This window comes from Sus scrofa, chromosome 15 (genome assembly GCF_000003025.6).
Source record: "Sus scrofa isolate TJ Tabasco breed Duroc chromosome 15, Sscrofa11.1, whole genome shotgun sequence".
NCBI classification, from domain to species: domain Eukaryota; kingdom Metazoa; phylum Chordata; class Mammalia; order Artiodactyla; family Suidae; genus Sus; species Sus scrofa.
Genome location: NC_010457.5, coordinates 115,031,522 through 115,048,324, shown reverse-complemented (window position 1 = coordinate 115,048,324; position 16,803 = coordinate 115,031,522). Strand labels below are relative to the sequence as shown.

The window sequence follows — 16,803 nt, the reverse complement described above, 5'->3', positions numbered from 1 at the left end:
AAAATTATTTTATATACATTAGCTCCTTCATGCTAAGCAAACAATTACTCTGTTCTAGTAAATGGCTGATGTCAATCAGAGAAATTGAATGACGTATTTAAAGTTCTAAAATTAATAAGTAGAGAGGTAAGCCTGAAACATAGGTTTTCTTTCTATAAACCTGATAACTTTTACATTATACCTGACTTTCACAGATGGAACAATGTAATAGATCTGATCTTGTGGTCATTTAAAATGTATTTCAGTCATTTTCAGATACCTTTTTTCATTTCGCTCATGGTTTAGGATTTTTACATGTGAAGAATATCCATACCATTTTCAGTTACATTTAAATCAATATCTACTTATAAAATCAGTTCTGGAGTTCCCGTCGTGGCTCAGTGGTTAATGAATCCGACTAGGAACCATGAGGTTGCGGGTTCGGTCCCTGCCCTTGCTCAGTGGGTTGACGATCCGGCGTTGCCCTGAGCTGTGGTGTAGGTTGCAGACGCGGCTCAGATCCCGCGTTGCTGTAGCTCTGGCTAGGCCAGTGGCTACAGCTCCGATTCGACCCCCAGCCTGGGAACCTCTGTATGCCATGGGAGCGGCCCAAAGAAATAGCAAAAAGACAAAAAATAAAATAAAATAATTAAAAAAACAATAAAATAAAATCAGTTCTAACATTAAAATTAGACAGTTGATTTTCTTTCTTTCTGGCAGAGCAATTGATACTAAGGTATATTAATTTAATTTTCTTACAGAATTTTAAAATGTTAAAAATTTAATTTGGTGACCACATCGCTGTTAGTGTTCTAATAGATTTTTAAAAATTCGCTTAAAATTATCTCCGTTTTTTTGTCTTTTTAGGGCCACACCTACAGCATATGGATATTCCCAGGCTAGGCGTCAAATGGGAATCGCAGCTGCCAGGATATACCACAGCCACAGCAACACCAAATCCGAGCAGCATCTGTGACCTATGCTGTGGCTTGCAACAACGCCGGATCCTTAACCCACTGGCAAGGCCCAGGGATGGAATCTGCATCCTCATGGATACACAGGTTCTTAACCCACTGATCCACAATGGAAACTCTTGAAATTACCTTTTTATTGTCATCAAACACTGTTATATTTTAATCTGTTTCTTGGAACAGCCATTGTTTAAAATCCCAAATATTACCTTGTTTAGATATCTACGTTTCAGCGAATATATAGATAATCTTGTTTAGGTTTTCTGTTTTCAATCTCCTAACCAATTTCTTATTTAACCTTAATAAATTTTATTTTGTCAGAGCTTCATACTTGTTTACATAAGATCTTTTTTTGATTGCATAAAATTTACATTATCTTTGCTTCCTGCTATTGAATCTCCAATATATGCCTATTTTGTCTCTGTTTATAACAGCATGCCAAAATTAGTATTTTTTAAAGTAACATTTCAAGAATTTGCTTGAAAATGGCTTTGTATGGAACATTTATATATGACACAGAATTATTTGTTCTCATGACAAGGACAGTATTCAAGAATGCTGTGAAATTGAGACCAGGGTCAGGAAATTTATACAACCCAGGTTTTGTGTGTTGTTTGGACTGTCAATGGTTTTGAATGTTCATATTGCTAGGGTAAAGAAAAGAACTAAAACAGTGCATCTAACTTTGTAAATTAGAAGATACTATAGAAACTGAAGGATGAGTTCTCCAAAAATAATAGATTCTACATAGTAAGAATAAAAATAACTTTCTAAACTATAATTTCAAAGGAAGAAAATTCTAGATGATGAATCAATGAAAGCACTAATTTACTACTCAATATACTCTTTAGAGAAACTTTAAAATTCCACTGAAATTATGTATTATCTACCAGGATAGTCCATGCCAAGCATAATGTTTTCCCAAATTCACCCCCTTTAAAGCAGTAAATTCTATCTTTAACCTCTGTGAAGTAAGTTTGTTTTTTGGTGCCAAAGAGAAGAATACAACATGTTACTGTACCTACACGAATAAGGACCTGTTGGGAGTTCCCATTGTGGCTCAGTGCATTATGAATCCGGACTAGTATCCATGAGGATGCGGATTGGATCCCTGGCCTCGCTCAATGGGTTAAGGATCTGGCATTGCCATGAGCTGTGGTGTAGGTCACAGGCACAGTTCAGATTCAACCCTATGCCTCCTCTGTGGCCCTAAAAAGCAAAATAAAATAAAAATTAAAAAAGGTCCTATTGCCTTTAAGATGATAATTGATGAGACTCCTGAGTTATAAAGACCCTTTGTGTTGTCCCAACTTTGATTCTGTTAAGTTAAATATTAGTGAAATAAAATGAATCTAGGAATCAGAATTCTTGTTATTTCTGTTTTGAAAACTTTATTCATAATAGAGTCTGTTCCTATATAACAGTTTCTAGATATACTTGGAAATAAACTGTTTTGCAAACCTTACATGTTTTAGGACTAAAACAGTACAGATATTTGCATCTTTTTTCTCATGAGCATTCAGTCTTTTGTGATTTAATTACAGAGCCAGCCTAAAATAGATGCCAGAATACCCTGAAACATCACTCTTTAAAACGTGATGATCTTACTTTTAAAGGGGAGGAAGCTCTTCTAAAAAAAAAGAAAAAAAAAAAGATATCTGAATGAAAAAAGGTTTAGAGTGTCCTTAGGACAAAAAGAAATTGGATCCATTTCAAAACAAAAATACTTTCAGAAGTACCAAAGATTTCTAAAATTGTTTGAAAACTTATAGTTGAGGGTCATTTGGTTTAATGGAGGACTTAATTACTGAAGACTACAAAAGTTACTTTTTGACTGTTAACATAAAATTGTGTAGGACTAGTTGAAGTCCAAAGTTAATTATACAAGAAAAAGTTATCCTGAATATTGTTGAATATTGTTGAATTTCACACTATATCTGGGACTTTGGGGTACTTTTTATGTTTTACAGCACTATAAAATATGCAGTCAAATTTGCTTATGGAAAGTGTCTTTCGTATGCTATGCAGATTGTGGAGAGTACATTCATTACTTTTTTAAAAAATTCATTTTGAATTTGCATTGAAACTACATTCCAAAACTGTGGTAAGTAGAGAGCACTCTAGTGAAAAGTAATACTTTTACTAGTAAGAGACAGAGATGTAAAATTTCAGATGTAATTTCTGGGTATAATGGGAGGCAGAAAGAACTAGATAGTGGGACCGTGAGAACATCAAAGTGAAACTATGAGAGGAATGAAAAGAAGGAAGGAGAAACAATAGAGAGGCTGTTAAACAGTTTTTTGATCTCTTTGGCTATATATTTGATAGTTCACTCTATGCCAGACACTGTGCTTGGAGCTGGGGATATAACAATGAATTAAGTATAGATTTCAACCATTATGACAAGATACAGTATATAGACTAATAGCAGTATGCATGTGGGATAACGATAGGATGAAGAAAATGGCATGTCCCTTGCTTGGGGGACAGTTAAGAGAAGTGTTCACAAAGATGCTTTTGTAAAATTTAAATATTTTACAAAAGAGAAGATGTAATTAGCTAAAGTCATCTGAGGTAAGAGATGGAACTAGGCATAGTATAGTGGATTTGGGGAATTATAAGTAGTTCAGTATTCTTGAATATAATGTTCTTAGAAACATACTGGAAGAAAAATAAGGGAAATGTTAAAAAGAATAATGGTAGACCAGAAGACTTTGTGGTCGTTCAAAGAAGCATGGCCCTTTAAGCAATGACAAGACTTGTGGGGATTTTTTGGCTGTGCCCCACAGCATACAGAGGTTCCCAGGCCAGAGATTGAGCCTGTGCCATAGCAGCAACTTGAACCACTTCTGTGACAACACTAGGCCACCACCGGGGAACTCCAAGATTTAGTTTTAAGTTGTAGAAGTTGTACATTGTAGAAACGTTGTGTTTATGATTAGCTAACCTTGGAAAGATAATTTTTTTAAAAAAATTATGCAGCATGTAAGAACTATGCAGATTTATTACCCTGTGGAATAATGTTTCTTCATCTATTCTGAAAAAGTCCTCCCTAAACTGATATTTGTAGTTTAGATAATTATGTTCCTATTTAACTGTATAATAAGTGTTAGTTTTTATTGTCTATCATGACCTGGCATGAAAAATATTTTTATTTCTGATATTGGTCCTATGGGACAGAGTTGATGAGCCAAAGAAAGATAAACACCTGTCTCACATCTGATTTAATAGACTTGAGGTAAAGTGTTAGATACTCTGTTAATCTTAACTTTATGGCTCAAAGTTTAAGGGAGGGGGCTATTTGGGCGTAGTGTGAGGAGTCTGAATTTTGGTCAGTGGGATTATTTTGGTGAGTATTCAGCCTGTTTAGTCATGTGTTAAGCCTTAATTTAGTCTCCGTTTTCTAACCTATGAGCAGAAGAAAACAACTGAAGGTGAGCTTCCAGGGAAGGATAAGTCACGTTGGGTTGTTATTATGGTATCCATCACTAATTGTAACTACCCTCAGGAAAATACCTTTAATCATGAGCGTCAGATCTGCTTATGTTATACAAGTGGGGGGGAATCATTGCAACCAATTCTCTTTATTCTGTCCATTATACCCAGTAATGATTCCTTTTAGCTTCTTCATGCCTTTCTTCTTTAGCTTTAAAGACTTTTTAATTTGGTTGAGTCATATGGAGTGTGAATTGACATTTATCAATTGCCTGGCATCAATTCTTCTTTGGAGAGCATCTGAAGAAAAATGGGCAGCAAGATCAGGTCATCCATTAGGACAACTAAAGTGGGAATTTATTTCCTTTCCCTGTCCTTGACCTATGTGTCACTAGTCAGATACTTCTGATACAAATGGGAGGGTTCAGTAGAGATTTTTCAAGGTATTTACAATGAATTCAAGAGTTCAGATGTGAGGTAATGAATGTCTGTTCACAAATTAGTGTCCAGTGGCTAGTGAAAGAGTGGAGGGATTAAGAGCAGAGTATCTCTGATAGGAATTTATCTGGGATGTACCTACTTTGGTTCTTGTTGGAGTTTGGTTCTCCAAACTTACTGTTGATTTAGTGAATTATCTGGTAAAATTCCAATAAATTCTTGTCTACCCAAGTTCAGAGTCAGCTTTTCTCCTTTTTAACCTCGGTTCCAAATTGTGCAGTTTGCTAGGGTGATTTGAAATGTACTGTCTCTAAATTATTTCTATAAATCATAAACTATTCCCAAGCATGAGGGAAGAAGTGATCAGATCAGATTTGTGGTTTAGAAAATTACTTGGACAACAATACGGATGATGTACGGTAGATGTCAAAGCTGAAGTGATGAGTGTAATTAAAAGGCTATTGCTATTTTTCCTGAGAGGCAGAATGAGGACCTGAACTCATAAATGGCAGTGACAATTAGGAGTTCACAGCCTTTAGGGATTATTTCAGTAGTAAGGAGTGAGGAAGTAGAAATGCACTCTCAAGGGATCCTGCTTGGGTGGCTTTTAACATGGGCAGAAGTAAAGATCCCATGGAGGAGACTGAGTAAAAAGTGAAAACAAATAGAAGGAAAAGCAAGGTAGAGTGGTATCTTAGAAGCCAAAAGAAGAGAGCGTTTCATGAAAAATGGAAGGATTTAAAGTGTCAAATAACACAGAGAAGTCAAGAATGATTAAAACTAAAAGTTAACCATAAGATTTGGCAGGTTGGAGATTATCAGTGAACTGAGAGCAGTACAGGTGAAATGGTAGGGCTGGAGACACATTTCAGAAGATTAATGTTGAGGTGAGCAATTCCACAAAAGCAAATACAGGCTTTATTTTGTTACTTTTCGAATAAGGTTGGCTGAGAGAGTAAAAAGAAAGCAATTTGAAAAATAAAGCCATCACTTAGAGACACAAAGTACAGAAAACTCATGGAAGTTAGTAAGTTGGAACAAAGTCATGATTTGAGACAAATTATTTCTGTGAATCATACACTGTTTTCTCATCGGTGAAACTGGAACAGTCTTTACTACACCACATGGGGTTTGTGAAGATAGAGATAATGTAGTTAAGCTCAGGCCTTCATATTTGAGTTTCAGAAAAATTGTTTCCTAATGCCCCTCTTCTATGTTATCATGATAATTGACATTGGCTATTTCTCTGGTTTCTCCTCTAAACTCTGATTTCTTTGATGGCATGTGATACTGGGTTATATTCATAGTTGCATTCCTATCTCTTAAAATATTTCTCTTGCATATAGGTTCTCAACTTTGTTGAATTAAATAAATAAGTAAATAGGAGTTCCCGTCGTGGCGCAGTGGTTAACGAATCCGACTAGGAACCATGAGGTTGCGGGTTCGATCCCTGCCCTTGCTCAGTGGGTTAACGATCCGGCGTTGCCGTGAGCTGTGGTGTAGGTTGCAGACGCGGCTCGGATCCCGCGTTGCTGTGCCTCTGGCGTAGGCCGGTGGCTACAGCTCCGATTCAACCCCTAGCCTGGGAACCTCCATATGCCGCGGGAGCGGCCCAAGAAATAGCAACAATAACAACAACAACAAAGACAAAGACAAAAGACAAAAATAAATAAATAAATAAATAAATAAATAAATAAATAAATAAATAAATGCCTAAGCCAGTGGGAATGTAGTAAATACTAGTTTCTTTTCTAAAGTGTTTCACCTCTTTATAGGTACTGTTTATGTCATTAATTTCCATTTGTCACAGTTCCCCACTTTAAATTTTCTTCCTATTGAAAAAAGTTTGCCAAGTTGATGATAGATTCTGATAAAGATTTTAAAGTATTTTTCCATGAGATAAACATGAGTTATTTTTCATTTATAATAACCTTAAGGGAAATAGGAATGGAAGAAGATATTTGCTATATAAAAATATGATAATATATTATTAGTACCTACTTTATATTACTGAACTATAGCTTTTTAATTTAATTTTATTTTTGTCTTTTTGCCTCTTCTAGAGCCACACCTGTGGCATAGAGAGGTTCCCAGGCATAGGGGTCTAATCAGAGCTATAGCCACTGGCCTATGCCACCGCCACAGCAATGCAGGATCCGAGCTGCATTTGTGACCTACACCACAGCTCACGGCAACGCCGGATCCTTAACCCACTGAGCAAGGCCAGGGATCGAACCTGCAGCCTCAGGGTTCCTAGTCGGATTCATTAACCACTGAGGCATGACGGGAACTCCTACTGAACTATAGCTTTAAACAGAATGTTTAATGCTGTCGTACTCCTGCTTTCCTCTCTCCAATCAAAGCCAACCAAATATTTGTGGTACAACACTGTTTTTAATCATTGTAGAATCAAGAGTTAACAAAATATCATCTAATTGCCTCCAGTCCCATGTTGTTTAAAAAATGAAAAACAAAACAATACCTTAGGAATATGTTTTTACAACTGCGAACAACAGTGAATACTTTAAAAGTTCAAAAAAAAAAAAAAAAATTCGAGAAGCCCAAGTGGGGAGATATCCTCTCTCTGCTGCTGTTTTAAATTCTGGTGTTTTTAAAAATTATTTTTAATATATCAAAACCTAAAAAGCTAATTGTAAAATAAACTCATTATATTGTAACTTATTTCCAACTTAAAACCAAAAAATAAGATGAAATAATACAAAGTAATAAAACCAATAAAAATTTTAGTTAACATTATTTTTTTAGAGCAGAAGTGGTATTTCTCTGAAACCAAATCCCTATTCACAATGTGTCTGTGATCCTAACTCACACAGGCAGAGTTTTTGCGCTTCACCGTGTTTATGCTTCTGTCTGCCCTAGGATGACTCAATTCTACTCCTTTCTCCATCCAAAATATACACATATTTCATCATGTTCACCTTCACCTTCATTCAACTTTTACTTGGTACTAATTCATCCACGTCTCAAATCCCACAGTTTTCTTTTCTCATTAGCCCACTACAGAAAATCAAGTTCTACGCGGTAAGCCATGGGGACTGCAAATTCAGCCCCCTGAAATGTCGGACAAAGCTTGTCATTAGAGTTTTGACACTTCAAAGATGTCCTTATGATGTTCTTATTGATCTTTTAGATTATCTTGAAAACAGACCTTACAAAATGATTCTTATTGAAAACTCATAGACACTTTATTTGCGAAATATTGATTTTATAGTATATTGGGTAACCAGTATACTATCCATGGCAGGCATAGACTATTTTAATTTTAATAAAAATCTTATATATAATTTATCTCCATTTTTACTGTAGATGCTTTATGTTTATTGTTATCAGTCATTCTTCCCTTATTTTTCCATTGTGCACCCCTAGTTACTTCAATGTTCTCAAGGACTTGTTTTCATCCTCTTTTTGCTCATCCCTTATTTGCATCTTCTGCCTTCTCACCATCCCCATTATGTTTCCAGATGGCTAATCCATGCATTTTTAAAGGCCAGTCTTGCCTGGGTAGCATGATTACTGGCCTGTTATTGCATGTTATGTAATTTAAAAATAAAATATACATTAGCTTTTTATAACATTTATTTTTTAATAGCATTATGATATTCCTGACATTGCCATATTGGAGTACTTTTTAAAATCCCTATGTTGTTTTAACTTACTGCTACTCTCCAATATTTTATTCCTTTTTGGGTAGTTTACTTTTATAATTCATTCAGTAGGTATTTAGTTGTTTCAAGTGCTCTAAACACAAAGGAGACACTAGACTTAATATAAATTTGTGTCTTCTAAGAGTTTATAGTTCAGATTGGGAATGCAGACAAGTAAAACAAGTAACTTCAGGTAGGTGTTATCTTACCTAAGGTATAGTTGTACGGAGCAGCCAGGGACCAGTTTTACCTCTGGAAGGAATTGGAGATGGGGAACTCTCAGATGTGGCTTCACAGAGTAGGTAATATTGGAGGTGATAGAATTGAAGAAGAAACTGTAAAAAATAGATTTTTTTTGGAACTTCAATGACTGATGCTACCAAAATGTTATCTCATGTCTCTGCTACTTTATGACTCATATTCATTCTCTCTGACTTTTCCATTAATGAAATCACAACCTTATAGCATCCCTATTTACTCTAGGATAAAAATATTGGAGAATGATTTCCAGTGGCTGCACTTTGGTAATATGTTCATCTTTGGGAGAGTTGATGTGGCCAGAAAGAGGGGACACTGGATGTTTGGTTCAACTTAGTCACATTTTGGGAGTTGTGGATGTTAGGAGCCCTGGGAAAAGGCAGTGGCTACCATATCATCTAAGAGGCAGCAGGGGCAGCATGTGAAAGAAGTGGAAACTGGGAGGGATTAAAGTGGAGTTTTTAGAAACAGCAAATGGTTTAGTAGGACCAAAGTGCATGAGGTGTGTGGAGCATGTGAATGAGCGGGAGACAGAGATGAAGAGGGAAAGGTAAAGTACCTCTGATCTGGAAGGGCCTTCGAAGCAAAGTGAATGCAATTTTCTTTTGTCCTCTAGGTGGAGACACTGAAGGTTTTTTTTTTAATTCAAATAATCTTTGTTATTATATGCTATATTATTTTAAAAATCTTAGCTTTTTTAAATGATCTTCCCTGAAAAAGTCAAGAAAGAGCAGAAGCTGGAAAAAATCAAAATAGCAACAAAAAATAAATTCCTCTCATTAAAATATTTAGTAACTTCGAAATATCAGTTTTTTGACACTCTAAACTTATCTTACAATGAATATTGTATCTTGTATAGACTCTATTATACATATGAACATATAATCCATACAAAGATGATAGAAAATACTAGAAACTAGGATTATGCAAGGACAGAATATAACTACCATTCACAAGTAAATATAGCTTTTGAGTTTAGGACACACTAAAATTTCAGTTATATTTTAATTTTTATGCCCTTATTTGAGTGAAAAAGTATATTATAGAAGGTTTCAAGTGTCAATCCAAAAGTCCCATTTGAGGAGTTCCATTGTGTCTCAGTGAGTTTAGGACCTGGCGTTGCCACAAGCTGAGGCATGGATTGCAAATGAGGCTCAGATAGGGTGTGGCTGTGGCTGTGCCATGGACTGCAGCTACAGTTCCTCTTTGACCCCCAGCTTAGGAACTTCCATATGCCACAGGTGTGGTTGTAAAAAGAAAAAAATTGAAAAGTCACAACTGATATTTAGGACACTGAGTTTTGTATTTTTAGTTTTTTTTTTTTTTTAATTATAGCATACAGGAAAATACACAAATCATTAGTGTGTGGACTGATACATTACAACTCCAGAAACAACTAAAGTATTTAAGGACCATGATGGCAAGATTAGATTCTGAGCTTTTGAAATTAATAGAAATAGGTAGAGACTAGAGACTTTGAGTATTCAAATAAGAGAAGAAGACAATAGCTTTAGACAAAGGAGAGGAAACACTTAGATAATTTTCTTTGGAGGCATGTGGAGAATTGGCTATTAGGCCTGAAAATATTTTGGTTAAGAACTTGATTTGATAGATACAAGTCCATAAATTTATGACACTGTCTTAAGCACTCATAAGGTTTTAAAAAACCTAATGTCAAAAAAAAAAAATCTAGCATTAAGAAAACACTCAGAAGAATCTTTCTCAAGATAAAAGAAATGTACTAACAAGGAAAATCTGTGAGATTAATCTGATAGATGTGAATTCACCTCTAAAATGTAATCAACAGTCCTTATGAATCCTGAAAGTTCATTTCTTAATTATCCTTTAATTTTCATCCTGTAAAAATTATGAGCACTGAGAACATCATGTCAGTCATCTGTTCCAGTTAATTTCACAGGAAGACGGGGATAGAAACTCAGCAGATGGTACAGCCTTTGCTCTGAGAGTAGTGTGGGTTAAGTAGTCACTCTGTAGGTACCTGTCTTTGTGGTTTAAGCTCACTGAGAGCAGTGGAGTGGTTGGTCTCCAGCCACTCACCCCATCCTTTTTATCTCATTGTAAGGCAGAATGGTATGGTGGCATGGATACTAGGCTAGGGAAAATAAGATATTCATTCTTGTACCTGTCTGACTAACCATCAAGTCTTTTAAGTTCTCAACTTAAGTTCTCAATAAGGAAGTTGAGTTAAACATCTTACTTGCCTCTAGCTACAAACATATTGCTGAATTTCTAAGGTTTATTTGCCTTAGGTGACCCCCTAAAACATTATAAATCTTTATGAGTTTCAGTTTCATCTTTTATTTAAAATTTTTACGTTTTCGTCTCTAATAAATTTTATCTCAGGACGTTTGTTGGTAAGAATTACATGTGACTATGGATTCTTAAATGATCTAATTCTAAAATGCTATCCAAATTTTGAAAGTTATTGATTGTTTTCCCACATTCTACCTTACTTTAAACCCTATTCATAGTCTCTCACTTGCTGAAGAAGTATCCCTTTCCTAAGAAAATCGAGTTGTGGATTTACTTCTGCAGACTTTGATGCATTTAGCCAAAAGGCTTTGTGGGATTTTTAGTTTGCTTGTTTTGGAGTTTTGTGTTAAAACTTTGCCTAGGCAACATACAACCATTTCCAAGTGACACACATCTTATTTACCAACATGTGTATGAATTGAAATACTGTAGTAGTCAGTGTCAATATAGTTTAAAATGAACTCTAAATGTTCACAGAACTGTATCTAAACTTAGAGTAAATCTCCAGATGGTTTATTTAGAAGTATGATGTGCAATATTTCCTCATTAAGTTTGCATTTTGGGTTCACGAGGCTTAATTGATGCTTACCGTGCCCAGACTTGTGTAGAAAAGACTTACAAACCAATTACTAAATCTCTAAATGCAGTATGCCAGTGCTTAGAGCTTTTAAGCATATCTGGAAAAATTTTGATGAAAATGTTATTTTTCTAGTTTTCCTTACATATTTCATAGCTGTTTTCAGTGATTGTGGTTGGGTACTTCATCTTTGGAAAACGTTGGTATGGATACTTTCTTTCATGACATGTTGCTGGGGTAATTTTCCAAAAGAGATGGGAAAAAAATGGGTATTGAGTTTCTTCTAGGTATCAACTATTATCTCTTCTGATCTTGCTGCAGCTTTGCAAAGTATATTTTAGAGTTGAAAACATTGGGACTTAAAGGGGTAAGTTTCCCATTGATCACATGCTTGATATTAGAGCAACTAGAATTTGATTTGAAGGTTGGTGTGGCCTTTATAGTTTCTCTAGTGTCCTTTTTAGCTGAGACAGAAAGTTTCTATCTAGAATTTATCTATGCTGGGATTAAAAAGTATCCTTCTTTCCTTATGTTTTCTCTGTTAGAGTTCCTAATTTATATGGTATAAAATTTGCATGTAATGATTTTCAATATATAGTAATTAGCGATTTGCACCTTTGGATGATGTTTTATGTATTGATGTATTAAAATTTGCTTTCAAAATTGTATGTTTGATACACATAAATGTATGATATATAATTTATAAGATAGAAACATATAACATATGTTATAGATTTAACTTATATAAATATAATGTTGAAGGTATATACAATACAGCACATATAATACATATAAGGTATGTGTTCATGTCATCCAAAATCAGATGTTTTTAGAATAGACAACTAAAGTGACTTCACATCAGCATATTAAATTTTGCTCAACAATATAATTTTCTTAAAACCTTAAAAATTGAGAAGGCAGTTTACACTTATAAAAAATTCAAAAGCTGCTTCAGAAAACTTGGCTGCAAATGTATATTTCTTTGGGTAAATAGTACTTTGTTATTAGTTGCTAACTGTATAATCTTAAGATTAGTAGTGTGAAGTCATTTCTTTTTAAAAGCTTCCAAATAAACTTAATGTATAATCAAATCCAGCAGTAAAACTAGCAACAACATAATTTTAAGATACTCAAGACATATGCCATAGCCGTACAGCATGTCAGTGATGCCAACAGCACATATGGCTGGCTTGCTTGCTTCTCAGTGGTGTCTCCCTGTTATTGGCACAAGCAACAGCACACCACAGTTCAATTCACAGATATGATATTTACATACTTCATGATAAACATGTACTATTCCATGAGACACTATTTTTAAATGCTTGTGATAAAAATAGTTTTTATTTCAAGACTCACTGAGAGCATTATTCAGTTATCTTTAAAGATTTCTCATTTCTCTTTAAAAAAAAAACAAAAAAAACAAACAAAAAAAAAACCAGCACTCTCTACTTTGAGAAAGTCATGCATGAAATAGTGCCTTCTCATCTTTATTTTCTCTTACTGCTCTTCCCTGCACTCAGCATACAGGCCTCCTCTTGATTCCTCCAACTTGCCTTGTTTTTTACATACTATGCCTTCCCAGTAAATTATACTTGATAGTATGCTTATATTAATACAGTTTAATTTCACAAGCATTAGGAAGCTTTGCTTTATGTAGATATTCAATAAATTGTCATGCATTATTGAGTAGATGAAGCACATTATTTTTACTAATCATTAGGAGGTATTTTAAAATGTGTTTTCTTCCTTTGATGTTGTCCACTTGCATAAAGATGGAATTGAAAATAAGGTCCTGGCTTAAGTAGTAATTAATCACCACCCAAGTTAAAAGTAAAAATTTAATAGTGTTTTTATTTAATTGAGAAGCCCCCCAAACATGTAAATACTTTGAAAGTCTTCTTTGCTTCTAAACATGACAGGGGGAAAAAAATAGAACTGTCATCAATGAAGGAAATGTCTGTAACACATGAAGCTTCTGTGGAGATTTGTTATGTTAAGATGTTGACCTGCTGTTGGGCAGAAATCATCATAAAGTCTTCTGCTGCAGTGACCTTCACTTTCATCAAAACCTCTGTGTGTGCTACTTCCTGTCTTTTACCAGTTCTAGAGCTTATGGTGTCCACCAAACATACCTTGGAGAAATTTTAAATGTATGTCCTACCATTGCCATATCACCTTTATGTAAGGTTCCATTTGGGGTAACCAAGCAGAGGCAGAATTGGAGTGGTTGTAAATGGAGGTTCTGGTTCTAGGTCAGACTTGATCATAGACTCAGCTCTCTACTTCCTAATATTATGGACCTTAGAAAGCAAGTTCCTTGTCACCGAAAAAGAGGCATATTAGAACTTTAACATAAAGGAAATTTAGAAATACTTTAATGACTTTTTTTTTTTTTTTTTTTGGCTGTGTCCAAGGCATGTGAAAGTTCCTGGGCCAGGGACTGAACCTGTGCCACACCAATGACTTGAGCTGTTGCAGTGACAATGTTGAATCCTAAACCCACTGTGCCACCAGGAAACTCCCATTTAATGATGTTTAAGCAAGTACTTGGCTCCCAGTAAATACCCAAAGTTGGGTCCTTCTGTTTTTGTTTTTGTTTTGTCTTTTTAGGGCTGCGCCTATGGCATATGGAGGTTCCTAGGGGTAGGGGTCCAATTGGAGCTGTAGCCGCCGGCCTTCACCAGAGCCACAGTGGATCCAAGCTGCATCTGTGACCTACACCACAGCTAATAGCAATGCCAAATCCTTAACCCACTGAACAAGGCTAAGGATTGAACCCGTGTCCTCATGTATGCTAGTCAGGTTCGTTAACTGCTGAGCCATGATGCGAACTCTGCTTCTGTTTTTGTAAAAGTTGCTTTTCTTAAATTGGAACTTTAGAATTCCTTTTGGGGAGAGAAGGGAGTATCTTTTGGAACATGATTAAATTGGCACATGTAATGGAGATAAGATTCCCTGGTCATATGTGGATGGCCAAGGGAAGAGGAAGAGAATTCTCTGAGAGATTATACAGAGTTGGGGGTGTGAAGGAGTGAATTAGGGGAGTAAACTAAGTCTAACAACATGCCAGAAAGGCAGAACTTGAGTGGAGAAGGTAATGAATAGAACTTTGATTTCTATGATGAGAATGGCTGAGGGACTTACAGACTAGGGATGCCTGGTATTTACATTTTTTCTTGTAAGTTAGCACTCTTTCTGGTTCTGAATTTGAATAAAATTGGCACATCCAAACACCCTGAATGTGTGTGCAACTTTGGAAAGTAAAGGAATCAGGGTAGTGTGCCCACCTGGGCAATCATGATATGGAAAAAGGACAACAGTGCTAACGGTGAAATTTAGTGTTGAGATAGAGAATGTGGCAGAAGGGGCAACCCCAAACTAGAGCTGAAGATGTCACCATTCCTACCCCCAAATTGATCTTTGGAAGTTTGGGGTGAGGTGTGGGATTTCTCTGTCAATATTTAAGATGAAAGTGTATTTAGCTTGCTTTTACTTAACTGTTGGAAAACTGGAACTCAAGCCAGTTGGAAGTTTTGGTGGCATTCAACTTATGACATTATTCATAAGGAAGGCTGTATTTGGGGAAAATATTAGGAGAGTACATGCAGGCTCTGTTTAACTGGTACTTACAAGCTAACTGGTACTTTCAAGCTTCTGGTTACTAGGAATCTGGAACTTTCAGGGATTTAGGATCCTGGGGCTATCAGGAGTAGAGAAGCCAGTCCCTCTATTTATTTGCACCCCTCCCCCACCCACTCTCATGCTATCTTCTCTCTCTGCATTGGCTTTGACTTCAGCCTCTACCATTTAGCTACTATTGGTTACTCATATTTTATATTTGTTCAGAACTTTTGCCTGTGATTATTTATGAAACTCAATGCATGTTTTCAACTTCTTTTTCTACATTTCCCTTTGGAACTTCCTAGTTCAAATGTCCAAGAGAGAGAATCTAATTATACTAACTCACATTTACAAGCCAGGCCCATGAATTCTTGTATCTGAATTCTACTTGGATCAGAGACAGAGCAAATTGGCGCCAGAAAACATGTCTGGTACAAACTCTAGAATTTATCTTACATTTTCAAGTTGTTAATTTTTCCTTACTGAATCAATTTAGTTAAACTAGGCGTTCTGAAAGTGGGGTACATTTACCTGTCTTTGGACTTAATTTTTGTGGCCCATAGAATATTTCAGAGTAGTGACTTGAACTCAAGTGGGTTGATTGAATTTCAGTGTTCTCAATGGAAGTTAGTAGCCTTGGTTGACGCTTTCTAATAAAGAATATTCTTGTAAAGACAAAATAAATGACACAACCTAGTAAGATTATTCCTAGGATGAATGCTAAAAATAAACAGGTGAACATCTGAACACTTGCCAGTTCTTTTCATGTATTGCAAGAGAGACGCCAGAGAATCATCATCTATTTCAAGTCCTCAAAACAGAGCCCACATATTGAAAAACTGAGTGACAAGCAATCTGGCCTATCCATATGACCATATTGTTTCCATCCCCTAATTAGCCTAGTCCTCACTGTGCTGATGAGGAAACAGATGCATGAAGCAGCAAATTACCTTCATCTCAGCTCTGAACAACAACAAAAAAAGACACAGCATTTAATTGTCTCATTTGAACTTGGGAGATTCAAAAGCAATAAAGTGGAAAGATTCAAGAAGGGAACACTGCTTTTAAAAACATGTTTTCTTTTCATTTAAAAGTCACCACAGAGTGTTGATTTGAATTATAGGAATTTGGCAATTTTACTTGAAAATAAATACTTCTTATTAAAAGCCTTATAGCCAGTTGGTTCATTAATTGACATGTGGACAAATAGAGATAAATGTAAAGTGTTTGTGGTCCTGAGGGTGTACTGCACGTTTATCTTCCATGCCAAGTTCTCAGTCAAATTAATTGTAACGGTTCCTTTTGGATTCTTTATCTGATTACACTGGAGGTGTAATTTTGCATAGCTATCAAAGTGGCAAAAGTATGGAGGAGAGCAAGTGCAGGAGAGGAGGCAATGAGAGGCAGTCAAACTGCCTGTTAGATAGACAGAGACAGTCTTTCAGCTTTGGCTTTTGCCTTCCAGTTAGAACTCTGTAGTGCTCTGTCATTTTAATTCATATCTCTGATTTCCAGACTCTAATATAGTTTTGAGAGTTCTCATTGTTATCAAAGATTAATTGGATACTCATAAGTTGACAGATAT

The 16,803-nt window shown here is 35.6% G+C and overlaps 1 protein-coding gene across 1 annotated transcript in view; it reads left to right on the top strand.

The window, feature by feature from the left end:
- The window catches only part of ERBB4 (erb-b2 receptor tyrosine kinase 4), a 1,130,412-nt gene that overhangs the window by 48,660 nt on the left and 1,064,949 nt on the right, over positions 1 to 16,803 (top strand).